The sequence below is a fragment of the Leucopleurus acutus genome (genome assembly GCF_964270905.1).
Source record: "Leucopleurus acutus genome assembly, chromosome: X".
Classification (NCBI taxonomy): Eukaryota; Metazoa; Chordata; class Mammalia; order Artiodactyla; family Delphinidae; genus Leucopleurus; species Leucopleurus acutus.
Window position 1 is genome coordinate 80,530,706 of NC_139148.1, and position 20,105 is coordinate 80,550,810.

The following is a 20,105-nucleotide window of genomic DNA, read 5'->3' on the forward strand; positions in this document are numbered from 1 at the left end:
AACAATAGCAAAGATCAATAAAACTAAAAGCTGGTTCTTTGAGAAGATAAACAAACTTGATAAACCATTAGCCAGACTCATCAAGAAAAGGAGGGAGAGGACTCAAATCAATAAAATTAGAAATGTAAAAGAAGTTACAACAGACACCGCAGAAATACAAAGCATCCTGAGAGACTACTACAAGCAACACTTTGCCAATAAAATGGACAACCTGGAAGAAATGGACAAATTCTTAGAAAGGTATAACGTTCCAAAACTGAACCAGGAATTAATAGAACATATGAACAGACCAATCACAAGTAATGAAATTGAAACTGTGATTCAAATTCTTCCAACAAACAGAAGTCCAGGACCAGATGGCTTCACAGGTGAATTTTATCAAACATTTAGAGAAGAGCTAACACCCAGACTTCTCAAACTCTTCACAAAAATTGCAGAGCAAGGAACTCTCTCAAACTCATTCTAGGAGGCCACCATCACCCTGATACCAAAACCACACAAAGATACTACAAAAAAAAAATTATAGACCAATATCACTGATGAATATATATGCAAAAATCCTCAGCAAAATACTAGCAAACAGAATCCAACAACACATTAAAAGGATCATACACCATGATCAATTGGGATTTATCCCAGGGATGCAAGGATTCTTCAATATATGCAAATCAATCAATGTAATATACCATATTAACAAACTGAAGAATAAAAACCATATGATCATCTCAATAGATGCAGAAAAAGCTTTTGACAAAATTCAACACCCAATTATGATAAAAACTCTCCAGAAAGTGGGCATAGAGGGAACCTACCTCAACATAATAAAGGCCATATATGACAAACCACAGCAAACATCATTCTCAATGGTGAAAAACAAAGCATTTCCTCTAACATCAGGAACAAGACAAGTATGTCCACTCTCACCACTATTATTCAACATAGATTTGTAAGTCCTAGACATGGCAATCAGAGAAGAAAAATAAATAAAAGGAATCCAAATAGGAAAAAAAGAAATAAAACTGTCACTGTTTGCAGATGACATGATACTATACATAGAGAATCCTACTGATGCCACCAGAAAACTACTAGAGCTAATCAATGAATTTGGTAAAGTTGCAGGATACAAAATTAATGCACAGAAGTCTCTTGCATTTCTATACACTAATGATGTAATATCTGAAAGAGAAATTAAGGAAACACTCCCATTTACCATTGCAACAAAAAGAATAAAATACCTAGGAATAAACCTACCAAGGGAGACAAAAGACCTGTATGCAGAAAACTATAAGACACTGATGAAAGAAATTAAAGATGATACCAACAGATGAAGAGATATACCATGTTCTTGGATTGGAAGAATCAATATTCTGAAAATGACTATACTACCCAAAGCAATCTACAGATTCAGTGCAATCCCTAACAAATTACTAATGGCATTTTTTACAGAACTGGAACAAAAAATCTTAAAATTCGTATGGAGAGACAAAAGACCCTGAATAGCCAAAGCAGTCTTCAGGGAAAGAAATGGAGCTGGAGAAATCAGACTGCCTGACTTCAGACTATACTACAAAGCTACAGTAATCAAGACAATATGGTACTGGCACAAAAACAGAAATATAGATCAATGGAACAAGATAGAAAGCCCGGAGATAAACCCACACAGCTATGGTCAACTAATCTATGACAAAGGAGGCAAGGATATACAATGGAGAAAAGACAGTCTCTTCAATAAATGGTGCTGGGAAAACTGGACAGCTACATGTTAAAGAATGAAATTAGAACACTCCCTAACACCATACACAAAAATAAACTCAAAATGGGTTAGATACCTAAATATAAGACTGGACGCTATAAAACTCTGAGAGGAAAACATAGGAAGAACTCTCTTTGGCATAAATCACAGCAAGATATTTTTTGATCCACCTCCTACAGTAATGGAAATAAAAACAAAAATAAATAAATGGGGCCTAATAAAACTTAAAAGCTTTTGCACAGCAAAGGAAACCATAAATAAGACGAAAAGACAACCCTCGATTTGCAAACGAATCAATGGACAAAGGATTAATCTCCAAAATATATAAACAGCTCATGCAGCTCAATATTTAAAAAAAACAAACAACCCAATCCAAAAATGCGCAGAAGATATAAATAGACATTTCTCCAAAGAAGACATACAGATGGCCAAGAGGCACATGAAAAGCTGCTCAACATCACTAATTATTAGAGAAATGCAAATCAAAACTACAATAAGGTATCACCTCACACCAGTTAGAATGGGCATCATCAGAAAATCTACAAACAACTAATGCTGGAGAGGGTGTGGAGAAAAGGGAACCCTGTTGCACTGTTGGTGGGAATGTAAATTGATACAGCCACTATGGAGAACACTATGGAGGTTCCTTAAAAAACTAAAAATAGAATCACCATATAACCCAGCAATCCCACTACTGGGCATATACCCAGAGAAAACCATAATTCAAAAAGACGCATGCACCCCAATGTTCATTGCAGCACTATTTACAATAGTCATGTCATGGAAGCAACCTAAATGCCCATTGACAGATGAATGGTTAAAGAAGATGTGGTACATATATATAATGGAATATTACTCAGCCATGAAAAGGAATGAAATTGGGTCATTTATAGAGACATGGATGGATCTAGAGACTGTCATAAAGAATGAAGTAAGTCAGAAAGAGAAAAAACAAATATCGTATATTAACGCATGTATGTGGAACCTAGAAAAATGGTACAGATGAACCGGGTTCCCGGGAGAAATTGAGACACAGATGTAAAGAACAAACGTATGGACACCAAGGGGGGAATGCGGTGGGGTGTAGGGGTGTGGGGGGATGAATTGGGTGATTGGGAGTGACACGTATCCACTGATGTGTATAAAATTGATGACTAAAAAACCTGCTGTGTAAAAAAAAAAAAAAAAGTAGAATCGTCGATGCCAGAGGCTCAGAGGAGAGGGAAATGAGGAGTTGTTGTTTAATGGTTATACAGTTTCAGTTTTGCAAATTTTCTGGAAATTGGTTGCACAACACTGTGAAAATATTTAACACAGCTGTACACTTAAATGTTTAAGATGGTAAATTCTGTCATATGTATTTTATCACAATTTTTCAAAATGTAGATGGTACATAGTGTTTTTCTTCAAAAAGTACAATATGAAAAGGCAGGAAGAATAACAATAACTTTACAGTGGTCAAACCTGACACATGCTGCCTGAACCAGGTGACTGAGGTGATTATCATCAGTGATAAGTCATGTTGATGCATGTACCATTGAGATGATGTGATAAAAATGGTACTTTACCTCTGTGGTCTTCTTCTCCAAAACCTACAATCCTAGTCTAATCATGAGAAAAACATGAGACAATCTCAAATTGATGAATATTCTACAAAATACCTGACCAGTACTCAAACTGTCAATGTCATCACAACAAGGAGAGTCTGAGAAACTATCACAGTCAAGAGAAGCCTAAGTGATATGATGACTAAATGTAATATCATATCCTATATGGATTTCTGAAACAAAAAGGATGCTAGTGAAAAACCTAAGTAATTCAAATAAAGTAGGGATTTTAGGTAATAATATTATATCAAAACAGTTTCCTTAGTTTTGACAAATGTATCAATAGTACTATAAGATGTTAACAATAGAGGGAAAAGAATATGAGATATATGGGGACCCTTTGTACTATTGTTTAAACTTTTCTATAAATCTAAAGCTATTCAAAAATTTGCAATATTTATTACTTTTTTTTAAAAGCAGACAATACAGATTCAAGACTCTGTACCCAATGAGATGTACATTTGTCAATGGTATTTGTAGCCAGAAGAAAAACATGTCTTGATATGTTATGTCCATTATCTTCAGTATTAGCAACTGAATTCAATATAATTTGTGGGAGAACAGGCAACTATGTTCAGGGATTTAAGGGATACTGAAAATACCATTTTACTGCCTCCTCTCTCTTTTTCCTGTTACTTTTTCTGTGTTCAGCCATAACAAGAATACAGACTTGGTTCTGAATATGCTCTGTTTTAGAAATTATGTGGAATGGAGGCTTTGTGCTATGATAATAGTATATATATATATATATATATATATATATATATATATATATATATGGCATGCATGGTTAGGCAACTTACACAAATTGTTCCATTATTTTAATATTCCCCATGGACCTATGAGTGGGTGCTTACTAACTTCACTATTGTTGAGATGAAGACAATGAAACTCAGACAGGTTTAAGTTCTGTAGTGGTCTGAAAAATGATCTCCCCAACGATGTCCTGCTATATGTAAGTGTTACCTTATACAGAAACAGGATCTTTGAAGATGTGATTAGGATCTCAATGACCTTGAGAAGGGGTGAATATCCTGGCATATCCAGGTGGGCTCTAAATTTAATCACAAGTGTCCTCATAAGAGGGAGGCAGAGGGAGATTTGGAACAGACAGAAGAGAAGGCAATGTGGCCGCAGAGGCTGGGATCTGAGTGATGCAGACACAGCCAAGGAAGGCACACAGCCCTCCAACACCTTGATTGCAGCCCAGTGACACTGATTTCAGACCACCAGCCTCCAGAAGTGTGAGAGAATAAATTTATGTTGTTTTAAGCCATGGAGCTCGTGGTAATTTGTTATAAGCACCCAGAGGAAACTAATATAAGAGCCTCTGCCCAAATTCATTCAGTTTGTAAGCGGTGGAGCTAGTTTCTCAACTGGATTCTCTACCCTCTAGAGCCTATGCAATACTCCTTCTCATGCTATCTACAGGCATAGTATGTAAACTAATAAGCCACTTAGCTACATAGAAAATTTAGCTTCCATATGATATTTTTCCTAATTTCAGAGACCTTCTAATACTCAAATTATCTAATAAATAGGTATTATTTTATGTCCAAAGTGTAAAGAAAAGAAATAAAAAAAGCATTTTTTGAAATTGCCAGATAACAGATTTCTGTTTCTACACATTCCTAGTGCTTCCAGATTTCCAAATTGCAGTACTATATGTTCAGTGATTAGGCAAAAGAGAGCAGTTAATTTTCTTTTTGTGCTTACAGGTATATAAGCACATTAAGTAGAAATGTCAACTCGTCTCCTTCTCAACACCTATACTTGGAATTTTATTTCTTTAAATAAAACATCATTTATTTTCTCCAAGCAAAATACAGATAAAAATTAAATGCTTTTTTATTTCAAAAAATAGTTAAATGAATATAAATATTGTTGGCTGATTCTCATGAGCTTATATGAAGGAAAAGAGACATTAACAAATGCCCTGGAATTCTCTTTGAAACTGTTGTGGATAAAATACTTGCATCTTATTATTTTCATTATTTTAATTGTTAATAATTAGTGCCTTATAATTGCATAATACTTTATAAATTATATAGGGTTTTTATATATATCATCTTATTTAACCCTCTCAACAACCTTCTTAGGTAAAGCAATGAAGACTAATACATTTATTTTTGTCCATTTTCCAGATATATCTATTTACTTTTTAAACTAACCAAGTTTACTTAGTTAGCATTTACTGAGACTAACCAAGTTTAAGTAATCTTCCCAGGTCATGTGGCTAGTAAAATACAAAATTGGGACTATAACACAGGTCTTCTGAACCTGAGTTCAGTTCTAAACCAGTTCTTCCATCACTACAAAAATAACAATAACCATAACACAACAAAACATTGATTAGCCAAAACTCAACTAATTGCAATCCTTAATAATCACATTTTCGTCTCATGGTTATTAGGAGGAAGAGGTAAGTTCGTAACTAGCAGATAAGACGTATAAAACACAATAAAGTACTTTCTCTAGTAGATGCTGGTATCTAAAAGGTATATGTTCTCACCAAATCTCTCAAAACATATTTATTTACAGGTACAGTTATATTCACAAATCATTTATGTGAAGAATAATGGCCTAAGGCCTCTGTAAGAGGCTTAATCATCAAAGAATCAATTACCTTCACTAGATTACCATTACTGAGGTAGACTAACACCACTAAAATATATTTCGTTGTTTTTGTTTGTTTGTTTTGTTTTGTTTTTCAGTACGCGGGCCTCTCACTGTTGTGGCCTCTCCCGTTGCGGAGCACAGGTCCGGACGCGCAGGCTCAGCAGCCATGGCTCACGGGTCCAGCAGCTCTGCAGCATGTGGGATCTTCCTGAACTGGGGCATGAACCCATGTCACCTGCATCAGCAGGCAGACTCTCAACCACTGCTCCACCAGGGAAGCCCAACAATGTAAATATTTATGCACCCAACATAGGAGCACCTCAATACATAAGGCAAATACTAACAGCCATAAAAGGGGAAATCGACAGTAACACAATCATAGTAGGGGACTTTAACACCCCACTTTCACCAATGGACATATCATCCAAAATGAAATAAATAAGGAAACACAAGCTTTACATGATACATTAAGCAAGATGAACTTAATTGACATTTATAGGACATTCCATCCAAAAACAACAGAATAAACTTCCTTCTCAAGTGCTCATGGAACATTCTCCAGGACAGATTATATCTTGGGTCACAAATCAGCCTTGGTAAATTTAAAAAAATTGAAATCATATCAAGTATCTTTTCTGACCACAAAACTATGAGACTAGATATCAAATACAGGATAAAAATCTGTGAAAAATACAAACATATGGAGGCTAAACAATACACGACTAAATAACCAAGAGATCACTGAAGAAATCAAAGAGGAGATCAAAAAATACCTAGAAAAATATCACAATGAAAACCATTAGCCAGGCTCATCGAGAAAAAAGGAAGAAGACTCAAATCAATAGAATTAGAAATGAAAAAGGAGAAGTAACAACTGACACTGCAGAAATACACAGGATCATGAGAGATTACTACAAGCAACTCTATGCCAATAAAATGTACAACCTGGAAGAAATGGACAAATTCTTAGAAATGCACAACCTTCTGAGACTGAACCAGGAAGAAATGGAAAATATAAACAGACAAATCACAAGCACTGACATTGAGACTATGATTGAAAATCTTCTAACAAACCAAAGCCCAGGACCAGATTGTTTCACAGGCAAATTCTATCAAACATTTACAGAATAGCTAACACTTATTCTTATCAAACTCTTCCAAAATACAGCAGAGGGAGGAACACTCCGAAACTCATTCTACGAGGCCACCATCACCCTGAAAGATGTCACAATGAAAGAAAACTACAGGCCAATATCACTGATGAACATAGATGCAAAAATCCTCAACAATATACAAACAAACACATTCCACAGCACATTAAAGGATCGAAAAATATAATCAAGTGCAGTTTTTCCCAGGAAAGCAAGGATTCTTCAATATACGGAAATCAATCAATGTGATAAACCATATTAACAAAGTGAAGGAGAAAAATCATATGATCATCTCAACAGATGCAGAAAAAGCTTTCAACAAAATTCAACACCCATTTGTAATAAAAACCCTCTAGAAAGTAAGCATAGAGGGAACTTACCTCAACATAATAAAGGCCATATATGAGAAACCAAAAGCCAACATCATTCTCAACAGTGAAAAACTGAAACCATTTTCTCTAAGTTCAGGAACAAGATAAGGTTGCCCACCCTCACCACTATTATTCAACACAGTTTTCAAAGTTTTAGCCTCAGCAATCAGAGAAGAGGAGGAAATAAAAGGAATCCAAACCAGAAAAAAGGAGTAAAGCTGTCACTGTTTGCAGATCACATGATAATATACCTACAGAATCCTAAAGATGCTATCAGAAAACTTACTAGCACTAAACAGTGATTTTGGTAAAATAGCAGGATACAAAATGAATGCACAGAAATCTCTTGCATTCCTATACACTAATGATGAAAAATCTCAAAGAGAATTTAAGAAACACTCCCATTTACCATTGCTACAAAAAGAATAAAATATCTAGGAATAAACCTACCTAAGGAGTCAAAAGACCTGTATGCAGAAAACTATAAGATACTGATGAAAGAAATTAAAGATGATACAAACAGATGGAGAGATGTACCATGTTCTTGGATTGGAAGAATCAACATTGTGAAAATGACTGTACTACCCAAAGCAATCTACAGATTTAACACAATCCCTATCAAACTACCACTGGCATTTTTCACAGAACTAGAACAAAAATTTTCACAATTTGCTTGGAAACAAAAAAGACCCTTAAGAGCCAAATCAATCTTCAGAAAGAAAAACGGATCTGGAGGAATCAGGCTCCGGGACATCACACTATACTACAAAGTTAAAGTAATCAAGACAGTAGGTACTGGTACAAAAACAGAAACATAGATCAAAGGAATAGGATAGAAATTCCAGACATAAACCCATGCACATAAAGTCCCCTTATTTTTGATAAAGGAGGCAAGAATATACAATGGAGAAAAGACAGTCTATTCAAAAAGCGGTGCTGGGAAAACTGGACAGCTGCATGTAAAAGAACAAAGTTAGAACACTCCCTAACACCATACAGGAAAATAAACTCAAAATGGATTAAAGACATAAATGTAAGGCCAGACACTATAAAACTCTTAGAGTAAAACAGGCAGAACACTCTTTGACATAAATCACAGCAAGATCCTCTTTGACCCACCTCCTAGAGAAATGGAAATAAAACAAAAATAAACAAATGGGACCTAATGAAACTTAAAAGCTTCTGCATAGTAAAGGAAACCATAAAGAAGACGAAAAGAGAACATTCAAAATGGGAGAAAATATTTGCAAATGAAGCAATGGACAAAGGATTAATCTCCAAAATTTACAAGCAGCTCAATATCAAAAAAACAAACAACCTAATCCAAAAATGGGCAGAAGACCTAAGTAGACATTTCTCCAAAGAAGATATACAGATTGCCAGAAGATACATGAAGGGATGTTCAACACCACTAATCATTAGAGAAATGCAAATCAAAACTACAATGAGGTATCACCTCACACCAGTCAGAATGGCCACCATCAAAAATATTGACAAACAATAAATCCTGGAGAGGGTGTTGAGAAAAGGGTAACCTCTTCCATTGTTGGTGAGAATGTAAATTGATACAGGCACTATGTAGAACAGTAAGTCAGAGAAAAAAGAAATACTGTATGCTAACACACACACACACACACACACACACACACATATATATATATATATATATATATATATATATATATATATATATGGAATCTAAAAAAAAAAAATGCCCTGAAAAACCTATGGGCAGGACAGGAATAAAGATGTAGACCTACAGAATGGACTTGAGGACATGGGGAAGGGAAAAGGTAAGCTGGGACGAAGTGAGAGAGTGGCATGGACATATATACACTACCAAATATAATATAGATAGTTAGTGGGAAGCAGCCACATCACACAGGGAGAACAGCTTGGTGCTTTGTGACCACCTAGAGGGGTGGGATAGGGAGGGTGGCAGGGAGATGCAAGAGGAATGAGTATGGGGATATATGTATATGTATAGTTGATTCACTTTGTTATAAAGCAGAAACTAACACACCATTGTAAAGCAATTATACTCCAATAAAGATGTTAAAAAATATTATTTCATAACAGTTGATAAAAGTTAGCGTTACTCTTATTTTTATTATTAAAAAAACAAATAAGATGAATGAAGAAACAGAAATGACAGGAAAAGCACGGTAGGAAAATGAGATAAAGCCAGCAATACAGTCTATATTTAAAAGACCATACATTCCTCTAGAAATGCGAGAAGTGAGCCAAATATTTGGCTCTGAGCTCGCTATTGTCTATTCTTTGAGTAAAGAGGCAAATAATTACCAGATTCAACAACTTTATAATATAGAGTCAAAGCAATGGCTCAGGAGAGACACAGCATTTTCTGAAAGCTAAAATTCTTTGAACCCAAGAGGTATTTCCCCAATGGATCCACATAAAGGGAAAAGTGTTTGCCATAGCAGTCTGCATCCTCAATAATATCTCATGACAAATATGATAGTGAGGTTTTTTTATAGCTTCTTTCTTTAACATCTTTATTGGAGTATAATTGCTTTACAATATTGTTTTAGTTTCTGCTTTATAACAAAGTGAATCAGTTATACATATACATATATCCCCATATCTCTTCCCTCTTGTGTCTTGCTCCCTCCCTCCCTCCCTATCCCACCCCTCTAGGTGGTCACAAAGCACCCAGCTGATCTCCCTGTACGATGTGGCTGCTTCTCACTAGCTATCTATTTTACATTTGGTAGCGTATATATGTCAATTCTACTCTATCACTTTGTGCCAGCTTACACTTCCCCCTCCCTGTGTCTTCAATTCCATTCTCTACATCTGTGTCTTTATTCCTGTCCTGACTGTAGGTTCTCCAGAATCACTTACTTTTTTTAGATTCCTTATATATGTGTTAGCATATGGTATTTCTTTTTCTCTTTCTGACATACTTCACTCTGTATGACAGACTCTAGGTCTATCCACCTCACTACATATAAATCAACTGTGTTTCTTTTTATGGCTGAGTAATATTCCATTGTATATCTGTGCCACATCTTCTTTATCCATTCATCTGTCGATGGACACTTAGGTTGCATACATGTCCTGGCATTTTAAATAAAGCTGCAATGAACATTGCTGTACTGGACTCTTTTTGAATTATTGTTTTCTCAGGATGTATGCCCAGTAGTGGGATTGCTGGGTTATATGGTAATTCTATTTTTAGTTTTTTACAGAATCTCCATACTGTTCACTATAGTGGCAGTATAAACTTACATTCCCACCAACAGTGCAAGAGGGTTCCCTTTTCTGAACAACCTCTCCAGCATTTATCGTTTGTAGATTATTTCCTGACGGCCATTCTGATTGATGTGAGGTGATACCTCATGGTACTTCTGATTTGCATTTCTCTAATGATGAGTGATGTTGAGAATCCTTTCATGTGTTTTCTGGCAAACTGTATATCTTCTTTGGAGAAATGTCTATTTAGGTCTTCTGCCCATTTTTGGATTGGGCTGTTTGTTCGTTTGATACTGAGCTTCATGAGCTGCTTGTATGTTTTGGAGATTAATCCTTTGTCAGTTGCTTCATTTGCAAACATTTTCTCCAATTTTGAATGTTGTCTTTTCATTGTTTATGTTTTCCTTTGTTGTGCAAAAGCTTTTAAGTTTCATTAGATCCCATTTATTTGTGTTTTTATTTCCATTTCTCTAGGGGGTGGGTCAACAAGGACCTTGCTGTGATTTATGTCAAACAGTGTTCTTCTTATGTTTTCCTCTAAGAGTTTTATACTGTCTGGCCTTACATTTAGGTCTTTAATCCATTTTGAGTTTACTTTTGTGTGTGGTGTTAGGGAGTGTTCTAATTTCATTCTTTTACATGTAGCTGTCCAGTTTTCCCAGCGCCACTTATTGAAGAGGCTGTCTTTTCTCCATTGCATATTCTTGCCTTCTATATCAAAACTAAGGTGACCACAGGTGTGGGGGTTTATCTCTGGACTTTCTACCCTGTTCCATTGATCTATGTTTCTGTGTTTGTGCCAGTACCATATTGTCTTGATTACTGTAGCTTTGTAGTATAGTCTGAAGTCCAGGAGCCTGATTCCTCCAGCTCTGTTTTTCTTTCTCAAGATTGCTGTGGCTATTTGGGTTTTTTTGTGTTTCCATACAAATTGTGAAATATTTTGTCCTAGTTCTGTGAAAAATGCCAGTGGTAGTTTGATAGGGATTGCATTGAATCTGTAGATTGCTTTGGGTAGTAGAATCATTTTCACAATGTTGACTCTTCCAATCCAAGAACATGGTATATCTCTCCATCTGTTTGTATCATCTTCAATTACTTTCATCAGTGTCTTATGGTTTTCTGCATACAGATCTTTCATCTCCTTAGGTAGGTTTATTCCTAGGTAATTTATTCTTTTTGTAGCAATGGTAAATGGGAGTGTTTATTTAAATTCTCTTTGAGATTTTTCATCATTAGTGTATAGGAATACAAGAGATTTCTGTGCATTCATTTTGTATCCTGCTACTTTACCAAATTCATTGATTAGCTCTAGTAGTTTTCTGGTAGCATCTTTAGGATTCTCTATGTATAGTATCATGTCATCTGCAAACAGTGACAGCTTTACTTCCTGTTTTCTGATTTGGATTCCTTTTATTTCTTTTTCTTCTCTGACTGCTGTGGCTAAAACTTCCAACACTCTGTTGAATAACAGTGGTGAGAGTGGGCAACCTTGTCTTGTTCCTGATCTTAGAGGAAATGGTTTCAGTTTTTCACCATTGAGAATGATGTTGGCTGTGGGTTTGTCATATATGGCCTTTATTATTTTGAAGTAAGTTCTATCTGTGCCTACTTTCTGGAGGGTTTTCATCATAAATGGGTATTGAGTTTTGTCGAAAGCTTTTTCTGCATATATTGAGATTATCATATGTTTTTCCCCTTCAATTTTTTAATATGGTTTATCACATTGATTGATTTGCATATATTGAAGAATCCTTGCATTCCTGGGATAAACCCCACTTGATCATGGTGGATGATCCTTTTTGTGTGCTGTTGGATTCTATTTGCTAGTATTTTGTTGAAGATTTTTGCATCTATGTTTGTCAGTGATATTGGCCTGTAGTTTTCTTTCTGTGTGACATCTTTGTCTGGTTTTGGTATCAGGGTGATGGTGGCCTTGTAGAATGAGTTTGGGAGTGTTTCTCCCTCTGCATATTTTGGAAGAGTTTGAGAAGGATAGTTTTTATGTTTTCTCTAACTATTTGATAGAATTTGCCTGTGAAGCCATCTGATCCTGGGCTTTTGTTTTTTGGGAGATTTTTAATCACAGTCTCAATTTCTGTGTTTGTGATTGGTCTGTTTATATTTTCTATTTCTTCCTGGTTCAGTCTTGTAAATTGTGCTTATCTAAGAATTTCTCCATTTCTTCCAGGTTGTCCAGTTTTATTGGCATATATCTGCTTATAGTAATCTCTCATGATCCTTTGTATTTCTGCAGTGTCAGTTGTTACTTTTCCTTTTTCATTTCTAGTTGTATTGATTTGAGTCTTCTCCCTTTTGTTCTTGATGAGTCTGGCTAATGGTTTATCCATTTTGTTTATCTTCTCAAAGAACCAGTTTTTAGTTTTATTGATCTTTGCTATTGTTTCCTTCATTTTTTTTTCATTTATTTCTGATCTGATCTTTATGATTTCTTTCCTTCTGCTAACTTTGGGGGTTTTTTGTTCTTCTTTCTCTAATTGCTTTAGGTGTAAGGTTAGGTTTTTTATTTGAAATCTTCATTGTTTCTTGAGGTAGGATTCTATTGCTATAAACTTCCCTCTTAGAACTGCTTTTGCTGCATCCCATAGGTTTTGAGTCATCGTGTTTTCATTGTCATTTGTTTCCAGGTATTTTTTGATTTCCTCTTTGATTTCTTCAGTGATTTCTTGGTTATTTAGTAGTGCAGTTGTAGCCTCCATGTGTTTGTACTTTTTACACATTTTTTCCCTGTAATTGATATCTAGTCTCACGGTGTTGTGGTTTGAAAACATACTTGGTATGATTTCAAGTTTCTTAAATTTATAAGGCTTGATTTGTGATCCAATATATGATCTGTCCTGGAGAATGTTCCATGAGCCCTTGAGAAGAAAGTATTCTGTTGTTTTTGGATGGAATGTCCTACAAGTATCAATTACGTCCATCTTGTTTAATGTATCATTTAAAGCTTGTGCTTCCTTATTTATTTTCATTTTGGATGACCTGTCCATTGGTGAAAGTGGGGTGTTAAAGTCCCCTACTATGATTGTGTTACTTTTGATTTCCCCTTTTATGGCTGTTAGCACTTGCCTTATGTATTGAGGTGCTCCTATATTGGGTGCATAAATATTTACAATTGTTATATCTTCTTCTTGGATCGATCCCTTGATCATTATGTAGTGTCCTTCTTTGTCTCTTGTAATAGTCTTTATTGCCTTAATATTTGCCTGTTAGAAAGAAGTGCCACATAAACTTTTGTTGATTGAATAAATGTCTTCCCTTGCACACTAATTTCATCAAATCAAGGAATATTCATTACTGACACTTAGATAAAGGACAAAACTAAGGTTATTCAAGAATAACTTGAAAAAACTTCCAATTTTAAGAGGAAGCTGTGAAACTGTCACTGTTTTCAAATGGCAAGGTTATATATATATATATATATATATATATATATATATATATATATATATATATATACACACATATAGTCCTAAGGATACTACCAAAAAACATTAAAACTAGTAAACAAATTTAGTAAAGTTGTCCAATATAAAAGTAATACACAAAAACCTGTTGTTTCTATATAAATAGCTATCAGAAAGAGAAATTAAGGAATAACAATCCCATTTACAATTCCATTAGAAAGAATAAAATACCTAGGAATAAATTCAACCAAGGAGGTAAGACTTATACTCTGAAAACTGTAAGACATTGATGAAAGAAACTGAAGATGACAAAAATAAATGGAAATATATACCAAGCTTATGGATTGGAAGAATTAATATTGTTAAAATGACCAAACTACACAAGTCAGTGCAATACCTATCAAAATACCAAAGACATTTTTCACAGTAGTAGAAAAAATATTTCTAAAATTGATGTGGAAACACAAAAGACCTTGAAAAACCAAAGCAATCTTAACAAAGAAGAGCAAAGCTGGCAGGCATCATGTGCCCTGATTTCAAACTATACTACAAAGATACAGTGATCGATACTGGTATAAAAACAGATGCATAGTATAATGGATCAAAATAGAGAGCCCCAAAACAAACCCACATATATATGGTCAAATAATCTACAACAAAGGAGGCAATAATATACAATGGGGAAAAGACAGCCTTTTTAATAATGGGTTTGGGAGAACTGGATAGCTACTCACAAAAGAATCAAATTGGACTACCTTCTCACAAGCTGGACTACCTTCTCACAAAACTAAACTCAAAATATATTAAAGACTTAAATGTAAGACCTGAAACAATAAAACTCCTAGAAAAAACCAGAGACAATATGCTCTTTGACATTGATCTTAGCAAAATTTTAGGGGTGTCTTTCTCCTCAGGCAAGGGAAACAGAAGCAAAAATAAACAAATGGGACTACATAAAATTAAAAACCTTTTGTACAGCAAAGGGAACTTTCAACAAAACAAAAAAACAGCATAGTGGATGGGAGAAGATATTTACTAATGATGCATCTCTTAAGGGGTTAATATCTAAAACATACAAAGAATACCTACGACTCATCAAATAAACAAACAACCCAATTAAAATTGGCAGAGGACATGAATAGACTTTTTTCCAAAGAAGTCATACAGATGGTCAACAGACACTTGAAAAGATCCTCAACATCACTGGTCATCAGGGAAATGTAAATCAAAAGAACAATGAGATACCACCTCACACCTGTCAGAATGGCTATCATCTAAAAGACAACAAATAACAAGAGTTGGCGAGGATGTGGAGGAAAAGGAAGCCTCATGCACTGTTGGTGGGAATGTAAATTGGTATAGCCACTATGGAAAACAATATGGAGCTTCCTCAAAAAATTAAAAATAGAAGTGCTCTATGATCCAGCAATTTCACTTCTAGGTATTTACCTGAAGAAAACAATAACACTAATTCAAAAAGATAGATGCATCCCAATGTTCATTGCAGCATTATTTACAATAGCCAAGATAGGAAAGCAACCTAAGTGTACACTGATAGATGAGTGAATAATGGATATATTTTATATGTATATATAAAATGGAATATTACTCAGCCATAAAAAATAATGAAACCTTGCCATTTGCAACAACATGGATGGTCTAGAGGGTATTATGCTAAGTAAAATAAGTTAGACAGAGAAAGACAAATACTGCATGATCTCACTTATATGTGGAATCTAAAAAACAAAACAAACAAAACAAAGTAAAAATAGATTCATAGATACAAAGAACAAACAAACAGGTGGTTTCCAGAGAGGAGCGGGTGGAAACTATTGAACATGATTAAGAGGCACAAACCTCCTGTTATAAAATAAAAGCCAGGAAGATGTAATATACAGCATAAGGAATATGGTCAATAATATTGTAATAACTTGGTATGTGGACAGACAGTTACTAGACTTATCATGGTGATCATTTTACAATGTATGTGAATGTCAAGTCACTATGTAGTACACATGAAAATAACATAATATTGTATATCAACTATGTTTCAATGTTATAAACTACATAAAGTGAATCTAGTAAAACAGAAGATTTAAATAAAACCTGCAATCTGTTATCATAACACCTAAAATGTCCAAGATTCAATAGAAAATCACTCATCATACTAAAAAACAGGAAAATCACAGCCTGAAAAAATAATGAACAGAGGACAACATGCAGTTGATTCAGCTGTTGGAATTATCTAGTGAATATTTGAAAGCAAAAATCATAAAAATGCTTAAATGGGAAATTATAAATATTCTTTGAATAAAGGGAAAAAAACAGAAAACCTTAGCAAAGAAATAGATTTGAGATATAGAGCAAAACAGAATTTATAGAACTGAAAGTACATTAACTGAATTAAAAACTCACTGCATAAGCTCAACAGTAGATTCGAGATGGAAAAGAAAAGAATAAGTGAACTTGAAAATACAACAATGGAATTTAACCAACATGAACAACAGAAAGAAGATAGAATGCAAAAAAGAAAAAAAAATGAACAGAGCCTTAGTGTCCTGTGGGATAATAACAAAAGATCTGATTAGAGTCCCAGAACAGAAGGAGAAAGAGAATGAAGCTTAGATAGTATTAAAAAAAAATACTGGCTGAAAACTTTCCAGATTTGATAAAATAACATTATGGTCAATTTCATGTGTTAACTTGACTGGATCATGGAATGCCCAGATTTTTGGCTAAACATAATTTCTAGCTATATCTGTGAGGGTGATTCCAGAGGAGGTATGCATTTGAATTGGTAGACTGAGTAAAGCAGATTGCTTTCCCCAGTGTAGGTGGGCTTTATCCAATACATTAAGGGCCTGAATAGAATTAAAAAAAAAAAAGTAGAAGAGAGAATTTGCCTCTCTGACTCCTTGAGCTATGATAGAAGTCTTCTGCCCTCACACTGGGAAGTACACCATCCTCTCCCCTAGTTATCAGGCCTTCAGGCAGATTAAACTTACGCCACCAGCTTTCCTGGGTCTCCAATTTGCAGATGGCAGATCATGAGACTTCTCCATCTCCATAATCATGTGAGGCAATTCCTCATATTAAATCTATTTATAATATATATCCTGCTGGTTCTATTTCTCTGGAAAACTCTACCTAATACATATTTTAGTACTGAGAGTGGTTTTAGAGGAATAGAATATGTTAAGGATGAGTTTTCTAAATTGGTTTCAGTGTTTCTGGAGTTGGCTCTCTAATCTGATTAGATTTAAAGATGTTAATGATTTTATTTTCAGTAGTAAAGAGGGCACTGATAGTCCATGATGTTACCTGGAGATAGAGATAGGTAAAATATCTGCATTGGATATTTCTAATAAAACATAAGAGACAAGGAATGAATGACTGCATATATGTTACTTTAGAACATTTTTAGAAAACTAATGAATATAATGAGGTAGGTTGGTTGTCCCTAATGTCACTGGCAAAGTGGTGCAAGAAAAGGATGAGCTCAGGGACTCAAATTCCAAGCTCAATTGCCATATTAATAATCTGAAAACTTCCAAATGTGCCCTGAAGGAGACCTCTTAGCTCCTGTAGCCACAGAGATAAGATTGCTGAAAATCAAACACAGAATCTCATTCTGAGACTGGCTGAATGACAATGCAACCTGAACTCTTATCTTCACAGGATGTCTACTTTTAAAGTAAGAGCACTGACTAGCACTGACTGGGAAAGAATGGGATCCTGTAAGTTGAGATGGGAATTCATGAGAAGACCTTGATGACTGAGCTGCTAAATTCTGATGAGTCTTCTTTTGCTGTGGAAGAGGCCTATCCATACCCAGTGGAAGCAGCCTCACCGCCAATGATGGTGGCTTCCCCACTCCCAGTGGTAGTGGCTCCTCCACCCCTATCTGAGGGGATAAGTCCCGTATTGCCTGAGAAAACTCTAATAGCCTCACCTGGGGCAGCTGCCATGCAAGAAAAGGCTGATTCTCCTCAGGAGTCACCCCCATCACCTCCCTTTGCTTCTAGACTCAAGTCCCATCAGGCCCCTAAAGGTGAGATAAAATATGTGGCCCATGAAGAATTGTACTACACTCCAAAAAAACTACTTAAGTTTTCTAATTTACACAGACAGAAAACCAGGGAACGTGTGGGAATGGCTACTAAGGGTGTGGAATAATGGAGGAAGGAACATAAAGTTAAGTCAGGACAAATTTATTGATATAGACTCACCAAGCAGAGATTCTGCATTTAATGTTGCAGCTCAGGGAGGGAGACAGGGCTCTAACAGTCTGGTGGGTTGGTTGGTTGGTTCATTGACTGAAACATGGATCAAAAGTTGCCCACAGTGAGCGAACTGGACATACTCGACCTGCATTTCTGGTTTAATGTAGAGAAAGGGATTCAAAGGCTTAGGGAGACTGTAAAATCCATATTACAATGTTTTTTCCATTTAGGACCTATTCACCCACACTGGGAGGGTCCAGAAGACATACTTTTAAGCAGTACTGTGAGAAATAAACTTCTGAGAAAAGCAGCATCACTGAGGAGCTATTTATTCTCTTCTTTGTAGGTCAGACCTCACAGTGAGAACAGTAGTCACTGAATTGAGAAACCTAAATGCAATGGGAATAATTGGATCTTGATGTGATAGGGGTCCAAGTGTCAGCATTCAATTACTAAAGACAAGGTAGACAGAATTACCATAATGGACAGCAGATTCAGAGCAGTAATCAGAATAGTCTGGCTCATGCATACCTATGATGTTGGTTGCTTGATCATGGTGTTCCTAGAATGAAATAGATGGGAAACCTACTAAATTCTTACTTGATATGTATAAACAGAGAAGTTCTAGGTCAAGAAAACAAAAGTCTAACCTAAATCATTGAAACAGAGTCACAGTCCCTCTTTCAATTCCTGGACTTGATTGTAGTTTACAAACTCAGAATCCCTTGAATGAGGGAGAGGCTGAACAGCCTTGAGGAAGGACCTGGTACATTACCGAAAATTTATGCTACTATTCCTTTTCCCAACCTTCCCCATAGGGACCTACGGCCTTATATCACAGTAACTGTGCACTGGGAAAAAAAGAACAAATCAGATCTTTGGGGGACAACTGGACACGGGCTTTGAACAAACACTAATTCCAAAACGTCATTGTGGGCCACCAGTCAGAGTAGACGATTATGGAGGTCAGGTCATCAATGGAGTTTTAACTCAGGTCCATCTCACAGGGACCCAGTAGGTCCAAAAATCCATCCTGTGGTTATTTCCCCAGTTCTGGAATGCATAAAATGGAATACATACATGCACATTCAGCAGCTGGCAGAATCCCCACATTGATTCCCGGACCTCTAGAGTTAGGGAAATGATGGGAAAGGCTAAGTGGAAGCCAGTAGAACTGTGTCTACCTAGGACAATAGTAAATCAAAAGCAATACCACATTACCAGAGGGATAGCAGATATTAGTGCCACCATCAAGGACTTGAAAAACGCAGAGGTGGTGATTCCCAAAACATTCTAATTCAACTCACCTATCCAGCCTGTGCAGAAGACAGATGGGTTTTAGAGAATGAAAGTGGATTATCATACACTTAATCAGGAGATGGTTCCAATTTCAGCTGCTAAACCAGATGTGATTTCATTGCTTGAGCAAATTAACACATCTCCTGGTACCTAACATGCAGCTATTGGTCTGGCAAATGATTTTTTTTTCTACATTTGTTAATAAGGACCACCAGAAATAATTTGCTTTCAGCTGGCAAGACAAGCAGTATACCTTCACCATCCTAGCTCAGGGGTATATAACCTCTCCAGCCTTATGTCATAATTTGGTTCACAGGGATCTTGATCGCCTTCATTTCCACAAAATTTGTGGAAATTTTTTGATGAAATTATGAAGATTGGACCTAGTAAGACATAGCTACTTCTCTAGACTTATTGGTAGGACCTTTGCCTGCTAGACAG